This window comes from Mirounga angustirostris, unplaced genomic scaffold (genome assembly GCF_029215605.1).
Source record: "Mirounga angustirostris isolate CCGP_5_RB_7025 unplaced genomic scaffold, mMirAng1.0.hap1 SCAF_69, whole genome shotgun sequence".
Classification (NCBI taxonomy): Eukaryota; Metazoa; Chordata; class Mammalia; order Carnivora; family Phocidae; genus Mirounga; species Mirounga angustirostris.
Window position 1 is genome coordinate 151,423 of NW_026991777.1, and position 21,400 is coordinate 172,822.

Below are 21,400 nucleotides of genomic sequence, written 5' to 3' on the forward strand. Positions count from 1 at the left end.
GTTCATTTGATCTACTGATACATACAGACAAAGATTTGGTTGTACCTGAAAAATGGGAAGAGTCGGGACCACAGTTTATTACCAATTCTAAGGAAGTCCGTCCCTTCGTTCATTTACTACTACAATCCACAAAGTCAATAGCATGGTGGCCTACAAAATTCCTGTCAATGACTGAGGATAAGATAAGGACAGTGATGTACTTATAACTCTCAGATGTGGTTTTCCTGAAACCAAGTCAACTATAGTTGATACATTTTGTTTCACTGGTTAATTTTTAGATGGGGAAAACTTAACATTATACTTCTATTGAACTGTGCATAATTGTTCCATTTTTTGGTACCCGTATGACTTTATACAGGGTTGGTATAAATTATTGCACATTGTTCAGAAGGGAACTAGCAGATTACATCAGCATTGTTAATGTCAATTCCTTTAAAGGTGGTAACTGTAGATGGAAAGCTTTTGCCATAAAGCTAAATGCCTTCTTAAACCTTCTGGTCAAGTACCTTGATTCGGAATATAGGTAGGGAGATATTTAAATATAAAATACAGCAAAAGAAGTCTGAAAATTCAGAGTCTTTGTTTAGATCCTGAAATTATCTAATGATAATCTGTAAGTAATGAAATACTGCTCCTGTTAGGTCCTTTTGCCATTTATTTTATTTGTATATTTTCCGTATTAAAAGCATTTCCAATTATTTGATTTTAATTTATATAACTTGAACTTACAAAGCTATGTATATTGCCACTGTTTAAATTCCTGTGATACAGAACACTTAAACATTTTTTTTATGTTTTATAAAATCAAGCTTTAAATGATGTAATAAAGTTAAGTATGTATATTTTAATTTGTCTTAACATATTTTTATATTGGTGTGGTATTAACACAGTTAAATAGCAGGATGGATTCAGTATAGCAAATAATATCTTGTACCTACCAGGGCCTAAGAATACAAACTTGAGTCAGTCTGGAGGTGCTTTCAATTTAATGGACAAGCTTTGATTATACCCCTTTAATCTTATAACTGTGGACTTAAAATAAGCATCATTCTTTGTATAAAATAATACATGTCATTTGGAATTAATTCATTTTAGCATATGTTGGGCTGTAGAACTTTTCTATACTCCTAGCCTTATTGCTAGCCTAGTCTTCCTTATTTTGCCAAGGTCAGTTGAAGGCAGACTTCTAAAAAGTCTCTTCTAATCTCTGTTCTAAATCTTATCTCATTTTGTAATAATTAAGTGCTTAGTATCAGACACTGTTCTAAGCTCTTTATATGTATTAACTCGTTAATCTTCACTATAAAGTAAAAACACATAGCCTGTATCCATTCCTTCAAAAATTACAAAGTGAACACCTGTTAACGTGCCAAGTATTGGGATGAATGAAACAGGGTCCTGGCCTTTCTGAAGTTTGAGATATGAAGGAGAGGAAAATACATGGCAAGCTTCCAAGAAGTAACTACACGGATTTATCACATATGTATTTGTCTTTGTTATTTCACCTGAATGATCTGTTTGATCCTGTTGCCTGCTTGTTAAGAATAAAGGGCAATTCTCTCACTACAAGACAAGTGTAGGTCCCCGTATTTGATGATGGGTGTCGTGAATGCTGTTGCGAAAGCCCATTCCCTTGAGAGTTGAAGCTATCTAATTTTAGAGGTCCACCCACAACTCTTGCCTGAATAAGAAAAGTAGTTATGCAGAAATGGAAATGATTTTGAATTAGGTATGGTCAAGAGTCTGGTTTTCCAACATGAGATATAGTACAAAGTGGTCACTAGTAAGATTAAAACATTTGCATTCTTGGCTGTACATAACCTTCATAACATGACACATTAGGTTGAGAAAGAAAGCAGAAATGGAAGCTCAGTAAAAATATGGAGAGAGTTGAAAATTCTGGAACTACTTTTGGGACAAAAGTTTGAAATTCTTTTCAGAAAGCAGTAACTGCTTTAGGAAACACAATGCCTCTGCTAAATGGCCGGAAATAATGTGGTTCTTCCCCCACAAAAGCTCACTGGTAGCAACTTTCTTAATATATCATTGGTAATACTTAAATTTCTGTCATTTGTGTTTTTATTTACCAAATTAAATGACCCTAATATTATCACTTTTAATTTGTGATTTCTAACATTGCTAATTTCCCCCCCTTATAGATTATGTATCATTTAAGAAATACAAATACAAAGCTATGAGCTTTGTTGGTAAAGCTCAATTGGAAAAGCTTTGGCCTATGGCTCCAACTAAACTTGTCCTGCCTTCTTTCCTATACCTGAAGCTCACCTTAGGAGGGAGCTATTTAAACCAACAGGTTCAAGAATTGTGAATGACCGATGAGTACTGGGTGTTACGTGTAAGTGATGAATCACTAAATTCTCCTGAAACTAATATTACAGTACATGTTAATGAAGTAGAATTTAAATAAAGATTTGGAAGGAAAACAAAAAACAAAAACAAAACGTGCGTGACTTCCATACCATGTTAAACAGAGAAGCCAAGATTCCAAGAGAGTCTGATAGGCCTCTGATAGGCCTGGCCTGGACTCTGACTCGGTTTTGCTTACCGTAGGTACAGGAATGAAAACAACATGTTCCGATTGGGCCTGTCGAGGTCTGAAACAGAGCCCCAGATGGGACTGAACCACACCCGGTCTTCAGGACTCTTCTCCCAGTGTCATCAATTGGACAGAGCAGTCAAGCCTTGATGGGAATTTTACACAGAGGTATAACGATCTCATGTTTTAGTTGGCTTTTGCTTCATAGCAAACAACCATAGAATAACCGTAAGCACTTTTTTTTTTTTCCTGTAAGTCTGTGGATTATCTGGGGTGCTTGTTTTATTCTCATGCAAATCTGCAGGTCACATGTTTCATTCTACCATTGAAGGGGCAATAGCTAGCCAGGACTTTTAAAGCTTAGTTTCCAAACTTTGACACTGACATTTTTGCCCACATTCCACTGATTTTGGCCAAGTCTTGTGGCTGAGCCAAACTTCAGTGGGGCAGGGAAGTATACTCCTCCCATGGAGTTGGGGAAAGGGGTATGTGAAAATGTGATGAAAGTGATAATATTATTATTAGACAGGAAAGATCAGAATAGCTATAATGCCGCATTGTAACTCATTTTCCACCAGATGTCACTAATGCTGCAATATTCAAATTAAGGTGAACTTTTGACTTTAAAGGCTGTAATATTCAGCTTTTCTTATTGGAAATCAACAGTGGGATTTCTGGCTACAAAAATATAGACATCCAAGGAAGGAAATACAGCATCTGTAATTGGCTAAGCACTTCACATGAATTATTTAATTTAATTCTCATGCTTTAGTGCACAAGTAGAATTGCGGAATCAGCGGGCATGCAAACTGCACTACATTTTTTAGAGTTTAGATGGTCTCTTCTGTCCATGACCAAGGAAGCTCATCTGGCTCCTCAGCAAGCACATCAAAAGGAGTGTTTCTTCACCCGTTTCCTAATGGCTCTTACCTTTGACATCCTCTTAGCAATTGAGTGTCCAGAGCAAACTGGTTTTCATTTACTCCGCTTTACAAAACTCTACGTTTCTTTGGGTGCATTTATATTTACACTTTCCTCAGATGACTTCCTGTAACTTATCCATATTGTGCAAAGAATAAATCAAGTGTGCATTTGTGAGCAGTTGTGAGACACTTGACCCACTAGTCAAAAGAATTGTTCGTTAAGTAACCTCAGTTACTCTTTAGGGAATTAATTTTTGGCTAAAGTTGTAAATAATAATTTCTTATTCTTTTTTTAATTAAATATGTGAAATTAGATTTTAAGTTATTTTGTTCAGTGTAACCGTGATAAAAATTTGTGTTGGAATAACTATGGAATAGAAATGCTGCTAAATTCCAAATTTTATGAGCTACATTTTCTAAGAACAGATCTTTAAAGATCTTTCCATTCATCACGAACATGGCTTTGAAAGCCAGCAGTATTAACTGATGCTTATTAAAAAAAATCTAGTTGGGAAAGCTACTTAAGCTTCATTAGAGTGGACAATGCTGTTCCAATCTGGCAAAAACACTGTAGCCTTAGCAACAAAACTATTAGAAAAGGCCTAGAGAGAAAAATGTCAAGAGTTGACCCTCTGATTACACAAGTCAGTTTATGTTACCATTTCACCTATTTTTGTGCTCTTACCATTTGATCTATTTTTATACTAGAGAAACATAATTTCATTTATTTGTATAAAGTCCATTGTCATCTGCGTTTATCTGCACCATTTTGTTAGGTAAGCTTGTTTGCACAAAGGTACACATCCTATCAAAATCTTTATTGTTTTGGCATTTTATCTGTGCTGAAAAAGGCCTCTGAATATAAGCACGACCGCTCAGGCTCCACTTCCATGCAGGGGAAAGATGTCAAACCTCTTTAAAAGCTATCTAGATATGGACATGCCCAGTGGATACCTAGACATGGATGTGAATTTCTTTCTGAATGGCAGTCTCACTGACTCACACTCATTTCCTTTAATCCTCACAACAACCCTAGGAGGGTTATTGTTGCCATTTTACACACGTAAAGCCTGAGATTCAGGGAGCCTAGGTAATTTGCCCAACTTCAAACATCCAGAATCTGTCCCCAGGCCCGCCCCCAAGGCCAATATTCTTTCTAGTATATCTCATTGCTTCTCAGAGACTAGGGAACAAAGGAGGGTGCCCCTGCTCCAGTGTGCACAGACTCAGCCAAAAAGACTAGACTGCTACATGACTCTAACCCCAAGTTGGGGAAGGAGAACTCAACAGTATTTGAGTATCAAGTTTCATTAATTTTTTAAAAAACACTTTTTCATAACAAGCGATCATTAGATGTTTATATACACACAGTATTTTGCTGTACGATAGCTGCATGCATCTTCTTCCATCAACAGTTTCTTCTCTCATTCTTTCACTTGTTTTTGTAACTACATGCTGTGTTGGAATTTGAACGAGTGAGAAAGAGGAGACAGAAGGCGATTGAGATGTATGTTATCATCCAAATCATGGGGTTCCCTAGCAAAGCTGGGTAGAGTGAGGCTTAGATCTCAAGCAGAAACAGGGTTTGCTACTACACCTCCAGAAATGAGCCGGGAATGGCCAGGCAACTGCAGGCATCCTCGCGCAAGCCCACTCCAACGTGGGAGCAAGAAGCCCTGCGTCCTGAACGCCAAGGGCACAATAAGAAAGCACTTGACTCGAACTCCTATAAGTCTTAGAAAGGTCTTTTCTCTGTTGCTTGGGATGGTGTGAGAGAGAACGTGGAGAGAGGGGCCCCAAATCTCTGCCCAACACCACCTTCTGTCATCAGGATTGGAGTGGAGACCCGGAGAGTGGAGTAGCATGCATCCCTCTCGTTGAATATTTGCCAGCTTTTTAAGCTTTTTAGTGTATTACACTGTGCGTTCCACAGGCGTCCTGTGAGTTGCTTTAGGTAGCATGCTCACGGGCATTTTTTTTTTAATTTTAGTAGCTATGTATTTTAGTCTGTATTCAGAAAAACGTATAACATGTTCTAACACGTTACCATGAGCGAAGATTCTACAGTCCACTCTGAATATTTAAAGAAAAACCGATCAGTGTTTTGTATGGATGATGCAAATGTAGACAAGGGAAGAAGGCCGCGCACTCATGATGGAAGGCTGCGAAGCAGTGTCGTAGCCCATGGTGCTCCAGCCTCCGAAGGGAGCCAGGGCAGCAGTCCCCTTAGCGGAGCCGCGCCTGCTCCCGCTACTGCTGCGCTCACACACGCCTGAACTTGCCTCCTCCCCACAGAGTCCTTCGGGAACTGCTGAAGGGCATCTTGCTTTCTGCCCACAAAAGACTCCGGCCCCATGAGTCCGGTAGAACGCCATGCAGCGCCCTAGGCTGAAAGTTAACTCGCCGTTCCATTTCGTATCACTAATTAGGTCCAGTCATGTTGTCCAAAGGGGCTCACCAGCCTTTGATGAAATGAGCACAGAGACTGTATCCACATGAAAATGTCCCAGATTTGAACACTAGGACACTCTTTGTTTATGACTCCACTTCCCCCCAAACTAAATCCCCTCACAAAAGCCCATAGAAATTAAAGTCCAAGTGCCTTCATTCTCAATCGTATACAGTTGGCTCAGTGTCAGCCAGAGGCTTTTACGCAGAGCCTGGGTTCCGGTAGCTGTAGCGGTGTCCGGGGATTTCACAGGAATGGGCGTAGCTTCTTCAGCCTCTTCAAAGTTGGTTCGAACCTCGAATTAGTTCTAGTCTCCAAGGGGTCAGCAGTCACCAAAGAAACTGCATCTCCCCTATAGAAGTTGTCACAAACAGGGGCGCCTGGGTGGCTCAGTTGGTTAAGCGACTGCCTTCGGCTCAGGTCATGATCCTGGAGTCCCGGGATCGAGTCCCGCATTGGGCTCCCTGCTCGGCAGGGAGTCTGCTTCTCCCTCTGACCCTCCCCCCTCTCATGTTCTCTCTCTCTTTCATTCTCTCTCTCAAATAAATAAATGAAATCTTTAAAAAAAAAAAAAAGTTGTCACAAACAAAACTGTGGTCCCCCAATTAAGTGACTAGGTAATGGCGTGGCAGGTAACTTAGTGCTCCCTCTATTGGAGACAGCGAGGACCTGGGAACTGTTGGGTTTCAGTCCCACGGCAAGCCAGCCAGAGGCACCCGCCTTGAGTCCACAGCCTGTGAATCCGTATTCACTGAGCACACAGCGCCCAGTAACTGTTGTGCTTCCACAACGGCTTATGTTTAATATGTGTGTGTATTTCTTTGTGTTTGTTGTTGTTACTGTTTTGTTTTGGTGACTCGTGTGTAGTTATCTCCCATATATATTGCCTACTTTCAGGGAGTGACCTTTTCTTTTTTTTTTTTTTTCTTTCTATTAACATATAACGTATTGTTTGTTTCAGGGGTACAGGTCTGTGATTCATCAGTCTTCCACAATTCACAGCGCTCACCATAGCACATACCCGCCCCAATGTCTATCACCCAGCCACGTCATCCCTCCCACCCCCCCACCACTCCAGCAACCCTCAGTTTATTTCCTGAGATTGAGAGTCTCTTATGGTTTGTCTGCGTCTGGTTTCATCTTGTTTCATTTTTCTCTCCCTTCCCCTATGATCCTCTGCCTTGTTTCTCAAATTTAGAGAGTGACCCTGAGACATTATTGCCTTCTTCGAAAATTTAGATATTCTGGTTTCATTTCCTTGTGTCTCGTGTCCCATGCTTTTGGCACTTTGGTGCAAGATTGTGGTCTAGAGAAAACGTCTACTCCCAAATTCCTCCGAGTGTGTTCTCTCCAGAACAGTGGAGTGAAACACATTCTCCTCTGTCAGTGCATGAGGAATGGGGTAATGAACGTCACCCTGCTCCCTTAGCACTATGTTTAACTTACCTAATATGCCACGTCTTACTTGTTCTGATAGTAGTAATTGTCATCACTCTTCCATAGACTTTTCATTCCTACCTAGGCAGGCTGAGTTGGACCTGGCTAGGAAGTAGTTGACCAGAACCAAGATTCTAAGAAAATAAAATACCACGGTCACAGTAAGAGCCAATGAGTCAGGATTACTCTTTGTCAAGAAGGAACAGAAGGATACCAAAGTTTAGCAAGACTTTAAGAAGATTCTAGATATCACAGATGAAAGTAGTCAAAAGTTAGTATTCCAAAAAGTGGCACCATTTGAAAAGACAGAACACAAGCACAAACAAATAAAAAAGATTCCAAGACACTCAAATTAAGGGCAGAAACTTTTCTTTTCTCTCTTACTCCTTCCTGTCTCAGTAGGATCTGACCACTGGTGTAAGGAAAGAGACTGCAGCTGGGAAGGAAATGATGCCAAGAGCTGCAGCTGCAAAGAGGGTTTTTTTTTTTTTTTTAACTTTTATAGTGTAAAATTAATACATACACACATTTTAAAAAACAAGCAGTACAGAGTGGTACCAAATGAAAAGTAAATTCCCTGCCTGAACCTGTTCCCCAACTCCTCATTTCCAGCTCCCTATTTTTAAATATTTTCTGTTCTGCTGGTGGTTATCACAATACCTCTGAAACCTATGTTAATACTTTCATTTCTTGTTTTATGAACTTGAAATAGCATCTATTGAAAGATGAGAAACTTATTTCTTTTATCCATCTGCTTCTACGTTTTCCAGTTACATTGTTTTGGTTTTTCTGGTTATTACCATTTTAAAGAGTATGCTTACGTCTGTATTTTGTTACATCAATTTTAGACAGTGTATCTTGATTTTTTGCTATATAAATAAATAGGTGAAAAAGATCTGTGACATTATCTCTTCCACGTCTCTGCTGCCTTAATATTCAGACTTCCATTTTTTTTATATTATCAATGTTAGTATTAGTCAGATTCTTTTACAGTTGTTGTCTTCCAAGTTTTGTTTATACGTTGATTCTACAAATTCAAATAGCATTTCCATTATTCCAATGATTAAATTACTCCTTACCGAAGGACCAAATAGCTCTACTTACTGAGAAAGAAAGGGTAATCTTATGTCATTAAAACTGAAAGATGAATGTTCCAAGTGTCAAAGTCAAGTGGGATTCCTTAAACTCAATCTTCAAGACTTTCTAGTACATTTAATTTGGTCGATGATATCTTTAATTTCCAAAAAATTTTTTTCTTTGTTCTTATTTTATAGCCACCCATTCTTTGGCTTCTTGACTCTGAAGATGTTAGTTGGTTTTGTTTTCTTAATCAGTTTTTTTTTTTTTTTCCCTGTTCTCTTACTTGTTTTCTTTAGGATTCGACTGTTACAATATCTGTTCCACTTAGACCTTCTCATTTTTGTTTTTCACTTACTCTAAATTTTCTGGGTTTTTTCCCCCCATATATGTGAGTGATGAAAAAGGTTGACCAGTATTGATAGCATGATTTGCCACTGCAGTATTAGACCTCTTTCTTGAATGAAAAGATGGATGGCAGGTTCTGTGTACATATAAGCTAGTAGTACTGTTTTAGGGTACATTTAGATATTTTGTTCACCATGTATTTTTTGCAAATTGACTTTTTAAAATACTATATTAAAATTAAAATATCATATCTTATTTACTTAGTTTTTTGGTGCACCTCAAATTTTGTGTGCCTGGTTTCACTCACTGTAGTATCTATTTGGGCCAAGGGCCTGAAAGGTTAAATGTACTTTCCAGGTATGGTCAGTAGAGGGCAGCAAAGGGTAGTGGAGTGAGCACTCGCAGCCAAGGCCTGGGCATCCCTTTTTTCCCCTCTATAGAGATAAAAACCCATCAGTGGTAGTAGAAAGTCCAGAGTGCCAGAATCAGGAGAGAAATTACTCATAGGGATACTGATCCAGAATGGGGATCAGCTGAGGAGGCACAATTCACAGCCTGGTATCTATCTTAGCGATGTGAACCACTAGACATCAGGAGGGGAATCATTCGACTTTCCCAGTCCTGACTCCTCCTACTCCCTGCCTGTCTAAAACCTCAGATCTGGCTCCGTAAAATAACAGGAGTCTCCTGTCCATCTTGGGAGCTGATGCAAACTTCCTGACTGAGAGTTAGGACATGGTACCAGCAGTGGCTAAGTGTTCCTCAACCAGCCATTTCAGGGAGGAGAGACTGAGTGGGATAGGGGCACCATAGGCAAACACTGACAGCTGATGAAAACACTCACATATGTGTCAGTTAAATAATTTGGGAGCCGACCTAAATGGGATGTGGCTTAAAATATATTTTCTTTCCTCCTCCAGAAGGAAAACATTGTTTAGGTGAGGAAAAACTATATGACTTTGAAATTAGACAAACTTGACTCTGCAGATTATTTGGTATGTGGTTCTCAGTTACTTCACTTTATTGAGCTTCAGTTTCTCCATCTATAAAATGGAAATAATGATTCTTACCTCACAAATCTGCTGCAAGCAAATGAGATGATGTCCATAAACTGCCTGGCAAAGAACTTGGCAATTTGTAGTTACTCAATTGGCATTACTACCTGTTCTCTCTCCCTGTCTTTATTCATGGGGGGAATACCCATTATATTGTTGCTATTTTTGAATAAAAAGTCTCATTGTCTCCTGTAAGCATAACTAAATTATTTGAAGGATTAATCTGTTAGGTACCATACTAACATTTCTGCAGTATGATCTCATTTAATTCTCACAACAACCCTATGAAGCAGATGCTTTTATCATCATTTTGATTTTGCAGATAAGGACATTGAGGCTTTAGAAGTATAACTGGTTTACCCAGTGTCATGTAGGTAGTAAATCATAAGGAAGGATTAAAACTAGGTAATTGGATTCCAGAGCTCATGCTCTCGACACTACATAATGTTTTCCAATATACACATTTAATCAAAGATTTAAAATTGTAAGGGAATAAATCAGAGAAGAAACTAAAAAATACATGGAGACAAATGAAAATGAAAACACCATGGTCCAAAAACTTTGGAATCCAGCAAAAGCTGTTCTATGAGGCAAGTTTATAGCAATCAAGGCCTACCTCAAGAAGCAAGAAAAACATTGAAGAAACAACCTAAACTTACACCTACAGAAGCTAGAAAAAGAACAAACAAAACCCAAAACCTAAAGAAGGAAGAAAATAATAAAGATTAGAGCAGAAATAAATGAAATAGAAACTAAAAAAAAAACCCAATAGAGCAGATCAATGAAACCAGGAGCTGGTTCTTTGAAAAGATCAACCAAATTGATAAACCTTTAGCCAGACTCATAAAGGAGAGAGAGAGAGAGAGAGGACTCAAATAAACAAAACCAGAAGGGAAAGAGGAGAAAGGACAACCAACACCACAGAAATATGAAGGATTATAAGAATATTATGAAAAATTGTATGCAAACAAATTGAACAACCTAGAAGAAATGATAAATCCCTAGAAACATATAACCTCCCAAAACTGAATCAGGAAGAAATAGAAAACTTGAACAGACTGATTACCAGGAATGAAATTGAATCAGTAATCAGAAAACTCCCAACAAACAAAAGTCCAGGAGCAGATGGCTTCACAGGTGGATTTTACCGAACATTTAAAGAAGAGTTAGAAGGAAAGCTTCCAAAATCACAAATTCATTCTGTGAGGCCAGCATTACCCTGATACCAAAACCAGGTAAAGACACTTAAAAAAAAAAAAAAAAGAGGACGGCTGGGTGGCTCAGTCAGTTAAGCGTCTGCCTTCAGCTCTGGTCATGATCCCAGAGTCCTGGGATCGAGTCCCCCATCGGGCTCCTGGCTCAGCGGGGAGCCTGCTTCTCCCTCTCCCACTCCCCCTGCTTGTGCGCTCTCGCTCTCTCACTCTTGCTCTATCGCAAATAAATAAAATCTTTTTTAAAAAAGAGAGAACTACAGGCCAATATCTCTGATGAACACAGATGCAAAAATCCTCAACAAAATAATAGCCAACCCAATCCAACAATACATTAAAAAATCATTCACCGTGATCAAGTGGGATTTATTCCTAGGATGCAAACGTGATTCAGTATTCACAAATCAATTAACATCATACATCACGTCAACAAGAGAAAGGATAAAAAGCACATGATTATTTTAATAGATGCAGAAAAGCATTTGACAAAGTACAATATCCATTCATGATAAAAACTCTCAACGAAGTAGATTTAGAGGGAACATATTTCAATATAATAAAGACCATATAAAAACCTACAGCTAAAATCATACTCAATGGTGAAAAACTAAAAGCTTTTCCCCAAGATCAAGAGCAAGACAGGGGTGTCCATTCTCACTACTTGTATTCAACATAGTACTGGAAGTCCTAGCCCCGGGAATAAGACAAGAAAAAGAAATAAGTGGCATCCAAATGGGTAAGGAAGAAGTAAAACTTTCACTATTTGCAAGTGACATGATACTATATATACAGAAAACCCTCCAGACTCCACCAAAAATAGACTAGAACTGATAAATGCGTTCAGGAAAATCACAGGATACAAAATCAATATACAGAAATCTGCATTTTTATACACTAATGAAGAAGCAGAAAGAGAAATTAAGAAACAGTCCCATTCACAATTATACCAAAAATAATAAACTATCTAGGAATAAACTTAAACAAGGAAGTGAAAGACCTATATTCTGAAAACTATAAAACACTGATGAAAAAAAATTGAAGACAACATGAATGGAAAAATATTCTATTCTTATTGATGGAAGAACAAATATTTTTAAATGTCCCATACCCAAAATGATCTACAGATTTAATGCAATCCCTATCAAAACACCAATAGCATTTTTCACAGAACTAGAACAAATAATTCTAAAATATGTATGGTACCACAAAAGGCCCCAAATAGCCAAAGCAATCTTGAGAAAGAACAAAATTGGAGGTATCACAATCCCAGATTTCAGGGTATATCACAAAGCTGTAATAATCCAAACAGTATGGTACTGACGGAAAAGTAGACAATAGATCAACGGAACAGAATAGAGAATCCAGAAATAAACCCATGATTTTATGTACAAGCAGGGAGGCAAGAATATACAATGGGGAAAAGATAGTCTCTTCAAAAACTGGTGTTGGGAAAACTGGACAGGTACATCCAAAAGAATGAAACTGGACCACTCTCTTACACTATACACAAAAATAAAATTCAAAATGGATTAAAGACCTAAATGTAAGACTTGAAACCAAAAAAGTCCGAGCAGAGAGCACAGATAGTAATTTCTCAGACACTGGTTGTAACAACATCTTCCTAGATATGTCCCCTGAGGCAAGGGAGACAAAAGCAAAAATAAATTATTGGGACTACATCAAAATAAAAGGCTTCTGCACAGCAAAGAAAACCACCAATAAAACGAGAGGACAAGTTACTGAATGGGAGAAGATATTTGCAAATGATATAAAAGGTTAGTATCCAAAATATATAAAGAGCTTATACAACTCAACACCAAAAAACCAAATGATCCAATTTAAAAATAGGCGGAAGACATCAACAGACATTTCTCCAAAGAAGACACAGATGGCCAACAGACACGAAAAGATGCTCAAATCACTCATCATCAGGGAAATGCAAATGAAAACCACAATGAGCTATCACCTCATACCTGTCCAAATGGCTAAAATCAACAACACAAGAAACAACAGGTTTTGGCAAGATTGTGGAGAAAAAGGAACTCTTGTGCACTGTTGGTGGGAACGCCAACTGGTGCAGCCCCCTGTGGAAAACAATATGGAGGTTCCTCAAAAAATTAAAGATAGAGTTGCTATATGATCCATAACTGAGTATTTACCCCCCAAATAGAAAAACACTAATTTGTGGGGTGTCTGGGTGGCTCAGTCGGTTAAGCATCTAGCACATGGTTTCAGCTCAGGTCATAATCTCGGGATCATGGGGTCGAACCCCACATTGGGTTCTGCGCTCAGCACAGAGTCTGCTTGAGATTCCCTCTCCCTCTTCCTCTGCCCCTGCCCCCACCTGTCTGCTCACCCTCTCTCATTCTCAAATAAATAAATAAATAAATAAATAAATAAATAAATAAATAAATAAATAAATAAAATCTTTAAAAAGAGAAAAACACTAATTTAAAAACATATATGCACCCCTATGTTTGTTGCAACATTATTTACAGTAGCCAAATTATGGAGCAAGCCCAAGTGTCCACTGATAGATGAATGGATGAAGAAGATGTGATATACACACACACACACACACACACACAATGGAATATTATTCAGCAATAAAAAGGATGAAATCTTGCCATTTGCAACAACATGGATGGATTTAGAGGGTATAATGCTAAGTGAAATAAGTCAGAGAAAGACAAATACCATATGATTTCACTTATATGTGGAATTTAAGAAACAAAACAAATAAAAAAGAGATAAACCAAAAGACAGACTCTTAGCTATAGAAAACAAACTGATAGTTATCAGAAGGAAGGTGGGTGGGGGGATGGATGGTAGGTGATGGGGATTAAGAGTACACTTATCATGATGAGCACTGAGTAATGTATAGAATTATCGAATCACTATATTGTACACCTGAAACTAATAATAACACTTAATTATACTGGAATTGAAATAAAATAAATATAAAAAAATTAAAAGAAAGAAATTGAATTAAGAAAATAGTCTAGGGGCACCTGCATGGCTCATTCAGTTAAGCATCTGCCTTCGGCTCAGGTCGTGATCTCAGGGTCCTGGGATCAAGCCCCACATCGGGCTCCCTGCTCATAGGGGAGTCTGCTTCTCCCCCTCCCCCCGACCCCCCTCCCTGTTCATGCTCTCTCTCTCTCTCACTTCTCTCTCAAATAAATAAAATCTTCAAAAAAAATTTTTAAATAGTCTTGTCTTTGCAACATGCTTAAAAATATTGGTATTATGGGCATAGGATTACCTTATACTATCTCTTCTATTTGATATTTAGGGTGAAAAGTTAAGTGTTCAATGAAATAGATGAAAACAAACCCTATCACTGTGATTCTATTTAGAGCTCATTCATCAAATTAAAATAAGTAGCAATGGTATTTTAGAAGAAATTAAGCTTTAGCTATTACTGTAAATGTAACTATTACATGACTAAGGAAAGCTCCCTTTATCTTTCTAAGAAAACTTTTCTCTCCTTGGCTTTACTACAAGGGGAAGATAGAATCAGAACACTACATCTTTCTCAATTAATTCCTGAAGATTAGTAACTCACAATCCTGGTTACATACAAGAATCACTCAAAAAATTTTTCAAAATACAGGTTTTCTGGATCTGATGAATCAGAACCTCTGGGGGTTAGAGAGGGAGTGCCTGAAAACTCCCCCAAGTGAGACTGATGCATATCAGTATTGATAAGCAGATACTAGATTCTAGAAGGAGAGTTTTCCTGGTCTCTAAATCTCTAACCTCTCTGAAGGGAGAGGCAGAGAAATGGGACATAATCTGGGAATTGGGGAAGGTGCAGAGATAAGTTTGCCTACATTTTTACATTAAATAACTGTTGACAGATGCTTGAGGGGAGGCCAGAAAGTGTTGCCCCATGAGCCTCCATGGTTCTAATACAATCAAACATGTCCAGACTAGCACTTGTCCCTTTAAAAGTGGTGAGAAGGGGCATCTGGGTGGCTCAGTCGGTTAAGCTTCTGACTCTTGATCTCGGCTCAGGTTGTGATCTTGGTTCAGGTCATGATCTCAGGGCTGTGAGATCGAGCCCCAGGTCAGGCTCCACTCTCAGCACTGTTTGTGCTTGTCCCTCTCCCTCTGCTACCCCCCACCCAAATAAATAAATAAAATCTTAAAAAAAATAAAAGTGGTGAAAAGTCTGAAGGCCACTATCTACATGTCACTTCTGTGCTAGTTTGGTTTTAAGATGAGAGGCCTCAGTAAAGTCTCAAAGGTCTACCAGGACTTGTGCTCTTGCCTCTACCTACTTTTTCAGGCATATTTCATGCTCCTGTACCTTCTGCCTGTATCTCCAAACTAGCAAACTCTTCCATGTCTCTGAAACGTCACATATTCGCATTCTGTCCCTTCAGCTGAAAAATGTATCTTCCCTTCCAATACACTTCTCTTCTTGTCCCTTCCCTCTGCCTTCCTCTTTTCTCTCCTCTCTCTAATCAATCCCTAATTATTCTTTAAAGCTCATTTTAAAGGAGCTCTTCAAAGGAGACTTCTTCACAACTGAAATCAGGTGTCAGGTCCCTCTTTTAATTTCTCATCTCACTCTTTAATTTTTCTCTGCAGTACTTTCCAGAGTCTGGTGTTACACAGTTATTGATGACACTCTTTGTTTAATTTCTGCCCCCCACCCCCCCATTTAAATCCTGGTTTTGTGAGAGTTGGGCCTGGCTCTCTGTTGCCCAGACCTAGCAAGTGTCTTTCTCCTAGTACAGGTTCAAACACTATCTGTTGAATGAATGAAGTAAATGAGAGAGAGACTAGTTTAGGTCATGCCTTTTCCCCATCCATCCATGCCAGAAAACTATTTCATTCACCCATTCAAGAGAATTTTTGAATTCCTCCAATGTGCCAATGTTTGTGAGAATTAAAATGATAAATCAGACATAGACTCTTTCCTTGAGGCCCATAGAGTCGAGTGGGGAATAAAAGAGAGGGATTCACATACCTGTTCGAGGTGCCTATAAGGGAAACCATGAACTTTGTTAGTAGGATCAAATTTCAGTCCTCCACTGTTGTCAAAGGAAAGACACTGTCCGTGTGAGAAGAGTGGGGGGCCCTCACAGGAAGCTGAGTGACCTCCTGAGTCAGCTGGATTTGAATCCTTCATGTTATGTCGCAGCTGCTTGAATTGAAAGCGTCTAACCTGTCCGTGAAGCACCTCCTCATCTGTAAAATGGTCAGTTTTCTAGTGGACAGGGAACACCGTCTCCACGGAAAATGTTTTTAACAGACTACTGTAGGTTCCGTCACACTGAAGAAGATGTCCGCACGGCAAATAGATGTTTAGCATCACTAACCATTGGGGAAATGCACGTTAAATCCACAGTGAGATATCATGACACAGCTATCAGAACAGCTAAAATAAAAAATGACAACACTAGTTGCCAGTGTGGATGCTAGTGTGGATGTGGGGAAACTGAATCACTCCCACAGTACTGGTGAGAATGTGAAATGGCAGAGCCATTCTGGAAAACAGTTAGTGTCTTAAAAAACAAAACAGAGCAGCTACCCTAGGACCTGGCAATTGGACTCCTGGGCATTTAGCCCAGAGGAGAGAAGACCGACGCTGACACAAAAACCTGTACACAGATGTTTACAGCAGCTTTATTAGTGAACGCCCAAGCCTGCAGACAATCCAGAATTCCTTCAGCAGGTGGTGAAGCAAACTGTGATACAGCCATATCCTGGCATACTACTAAGAGACACAGAGAAATGAACTGTGAGCACCTGTGGCAATCCGGATGACTCTCCCGTTATGTTGAGTGGAAAAAAGCAAATCACAAAAATGTTACATACTATATGATCCCCTCTGTATACCATTCTTGAAATGTCAAAATTATACACATGGAGAACAGATTCGTGATTGCCAGGGATTAAAGAGTTGGGGGAGGTGGAAGGAAGTTTGTGTGGTTGTAAAAGGGTAATAGGAAGGATCCTTGTGGTGATGGAAGTGTCTGGAAGTCTCTATCTGTAGAAAATTGATGTAATCTCTCTGTATTATTTCTTACAGATACATATGAATCTATAGTTATCTCAAAATAAAAAAGATTACTTTTAAAAAATCAAAACGTGCAGGCCAAATCAGGGAAACAAGTATGTCAGTTTGGCAGTTACGACATGAGCCTTAGATCCGTGACATCATAATGGTAGTGATCTCAGGTTACTATGGAATCCTCAGGCTTCAAGCATTTTACAGTACTCTGCCTAGTGCTGTAGACTCACTTGATTTTCAGTCCTGAGAACTGAAGACAAAAGGATGTTCACATCATTCAGAAAGTATGCAGAACTTATAGGTGGTCATTCAAGGCTTCACTGCAGAAGGTAGTCTTTTGATATACTATTTTTGAGCCTCAAAACAGACTGACAATAACAGGAAGTGTTGTTCTCTTTTGTTTCTTCTAATACGTGTACACTAATGAGTAACTTCAGCACCAGCTTCGTGAAAGGCTACTCAGGTTCGTAAGATTCAGTGCTGCTGAGCTGAAGAGAGCAGGGTTTACATTCTCGGAGGAGACACTTTCTTGGCTCCACGAGAGAGAATTTTCCCAGGTCTATGAAAATATCTGTCCTATTTATGAAAGAACTTTTGCATTCTGTTCAATTTAGCTGTTTTACCTATGATGACCAGAAAGTCCTATCAGCGCTCAGTCAGAGCTCAGCCAAGTAATAGCTAAACTCTTGTGTTTAGAAACTTTTTGATGTTTCCAGTATTTTTGCCGATCTTTGAGAATTTTTCCCCCAAGTTTGAATATTGATTTAGATAAGATTTAGGTAGATTTAGATAAGTAAATTTCCAGAATCTTCAGTTGTCTTCATTTTTATCTTAACATGAAAGCAAATTGTAATTAATTCTTCACACACACACCGTATCATTTTGTTTTATATTAGGCCACCAATTGTCCTGTTTGTTGTTGTTGTTTGTTTGCCTTCTTGTAATACACTCTACCTCTTGATCCTCCCCTTCCTAAAAGCTCATGATTAGCTTTGCTGCTTTCTCCACCCCACGTCTAAGTGTTGGCATGCCCAAGGGCTTTGTCCTTGAAACTGTTCTCCATCTGCATCAATTCACCAAGTGACCTCATCTCTCTCTCCTTTTTTAAAATATTTTGTTTATTTATTTGAGAAAGAGAGCATGTGAGAGAGAGAGAGAGAGAGCTCAAACAGGGTGGAGGGGTAGAGGCAGAGGGAGAAGCAGGCTCCCCGCTGAGCAGGGAGCCCGACGTGGGACTCGATCCCAGGACCCTGGGATCATGACCTGAGCTGAAGGCAGATGCTTAACCGACTGAGCCACCCAGACGTCCGACCTCATGTCTTTCAATAGCTTTCTATAACTCAGCGATCCCTGAATGTGAGCTCTGGAGCTCTGCTTTCGGGGTTGAGACTAAATTTTAGTGTTATGCGAACCTTGACATTTAGCATAAAACTCTATTGTATATTTGACTAGTAACTAGCTGCTCCGTGGTGTTTGGTGGGTTGCAGGAAGAGCTCTTCTGTTGAGGTGGATGCCTGCAGCAAAAGCACTACATCATCTGAGGGTGCCGCCCATACCCTGCTTATCCACGGCCCCGTCGAGCTCAAGAGAGGCTGGAGGAGGCAGAAGCGGCACCTCTTCTTATTCAGCGATTTCTTGCTGGTGTCCGATACCAAGTATGTATACTAAGCAACGTGCCCTTGTGATGATCACGAAGTTACATTTCCATTAACCCTTACCATAAGAAGACATGACATTTTTTTTCTTTTGTTTTTGCCCATGTTTGGATCCTTCATTCATTCAACAAGTACTTATGGAGGTCTTGTTTTGTGCCATACCCCCCTCCCCCCCACCCCCCCGCCTGCAGAGAATACAATAGAGAATGTGACAAGCAGTGTGTCTCTTGCCTGGAACTTACAAATGACAAAAATAAGAGGGGTAATTATAGATTGTGATTAGTGCTTCTGATAGAAAGTAGGCAGGGGGCCGTGTGGAGATGATGGGAACGTATGAGAGAGGGGTAGTCCAGGAGGGCCTCTCCTAGGTGGCAGCACTGAAACTCGATCTATGGGATGAGAAGCAGCCACAGTCCTAGACAAGGTGCCTGAACCTTCTAGGCTGAGGGACCGGCAGGCTACGTGGGTGCAACCTGACCCCTGGGGGGAGGGGCTCAGGAAGGCTGATTTGATGGGAGCCGAAAGCATGGGGCATGCGATCAGATGTGAAACTGCGCTCGGGGTCCAGTCACACACGGTCTTCACAGGCCATGGTGAAAAGTGGAAATATTTTGCCAAAGCATTTTTAACTAGGACTGACTGAATCTGATTTATAGCTCTCGCAAATTTTTCTGACTGTTGGTAGGTAATGGATGGATGGTTGAGCAAGAGTGGGAGCAGGGAGACTGGTTAGGGGAGGCAGTAGTCCTGATGCCTGCTCTCAAGGGCTCCAGGATAGGAGTGCAGTAAAAAGGAAGGAGGCAGCAGACAGATTGGGAATATATGCTGGAGACAGAACTAACTGCGTGCACTTTCCTCTCAACCCTGAACACAAAGGTAACTGATAGCCAGCCTGGAACCTGATGATTGCTCAATAAATGTCCAAAAGCAGGTGGATGGGAGGTCAGCTGTTTACTTGCTCTGTCTCTGTTTTCATTATTCACAAAACATCATGAAAGACAAAGACTATTCCAACCAACCAAATATCAAGAAGCTTTTTAGTCACCAGAAAAAAACTACGCCCCCTTTATTTTGCTGCCCTCACCAGCTCCCAGTTATGCCATGCCATTAGTAAGCCATGCAAGTACTAATTTGGCAAAATGCTGTACTCAATCTGAGTGACATTAATGATAATTTATCAGGGGCTTACTACATGACAGGTGTTATGCTAAGAACTTCATGTATGCAATCTTCTCCAACCTTACAACTACCCTGTGAGATGGGATTATTTTTATTTTAGAGAAGACCTCTGAAAATCAGAGGTCTGAAGGTTTTGCCCAGGTCACCATATTAGTGATGAGTAGAGTCTACATTTGAAATTAGGTCCGTTTCTTTCAAAGTACAGGCTTTTACTCTACGTGTGGTGCTGCTGTTTCTATTATTTCTATTTTTCTGAATTTCATACAACATTCCATGAACACCTAGATTCTCTCTCATTATTGAAATCAACCTTTCCTTTATGTTGAGTAAACAACTCCAATCTGCTTGGTATCTGGTAAGAAATAGGTCAGAATGCTTAGTGAACTGAGAAATGAAGGTAGTGTAGCTGTCCAAAAAAAAAAAAAAAAAAAAAATCAGAGGCAAAGACAGAAATAGTAAAATATATTTGAGATGAGTGATATTGCCTACAGATGTAGCCTTGGAGGTGGTGATGTCATGAGGAGGACAGAGAGAAAAAGACTGTCCAGGTCCTGGCATGAGGTCCGTATGACGCACTCTGCTCCTCCTGATAGAGGGCCACATCATTATTTTTAAAAAAGCAGACTAGTTACCATTCCCTTTATTTAACCAAGGTGAGTACAGGAGACTAAAATGTGTGGGATGCATGCTGGGGACCACACGAGGAGCATTACAGATTCCTCGTGTAATTTCCCCACAGCCCTCCAAGGCCAGTATTGTTACCATCCACCGACTGCAGAAATGAAAGTGGGGATGGAGGAAGTCTCAGGAATGGACCTGTCATCCACAGGGAAATGGTGGGAGAGACTCCAAGCCAGGCCTGCCTTCATCCCAAGGCCACACTCTTCCTGCCACACCATGCCACACCTACTCTTGCATGCTCAGCCCGAGACACGCTAACAAACAGCAAACTCCTTTCCTGCTCCTTGGGACCTTGCAGACCACTCCCATTCGATTTATAAGGGGAACAGGTTGTCCTTCACTTTGTTTTCATCTTTGTAATTATTATAGCACTTAGGGAGAGGAGAAGACCTTTCTTTTCTTACTAGAGCCATTTATTGTCCTGGATACTGCTTACCTCTCAGCGGGTTTTACAGAACCTACGGTGTTCTGCTGAAAAGATTTTATATAAAGGCAGTGTTCTTTCCCCATGAGAGAACTGCATCCTTTTAAGAGCTGAATTTTTTATTTTGATTGGTTCACTATTACAAAAGAAGTGCAACATTTTTCCTCTTCACATATTGCTTTTGAGATAGGTCTTTGTGTCTACGCAAGGGTTTTTATGATGTGACAAAATCTACATCAATGTATTTAATAATGTTCTCTTTAAGAGACTCAGCTCCTGAAAGATTATCTTATATACTTTTTACATCCATTTGGAATATTAGAAAATGTAAGTGATCTCAGGCACTTGAATTTGGCTTCTAAAACCAAGGCCCTTG

At 39.7% G+C, this 21,400-nt stretch overlaps 1 protein-coding gene and 1 pseudogene across 1 annotated transcript in view; both read left to right on the forward strand.

Annotated features, from left to right (window-relative positions):
• LOC135363237 (mitotic spindle assembly checkpoint protein MAD2A-like) overlaps positions 1–18,744 on the forward strand; it is a 30,683-nt pseudogene extending 11,939 nt beyond the window's left edge.
• The window catches only part of LOC135363236 (rho GTPase-activating protein 20-like), a 26,034-nt gene continuing 23,244 nt past the window's right edge, over positions 18,611–21,400 (forward strand). The window contains exon 1 of the mRNA XM_064583875.1: positions 18,611–18,740. The gene's annotated coding sequence lies outside the window, so the exon portion shown is untranslated. The remainder of the gene's footprint in view (positions 18,741–21,400) is intronic.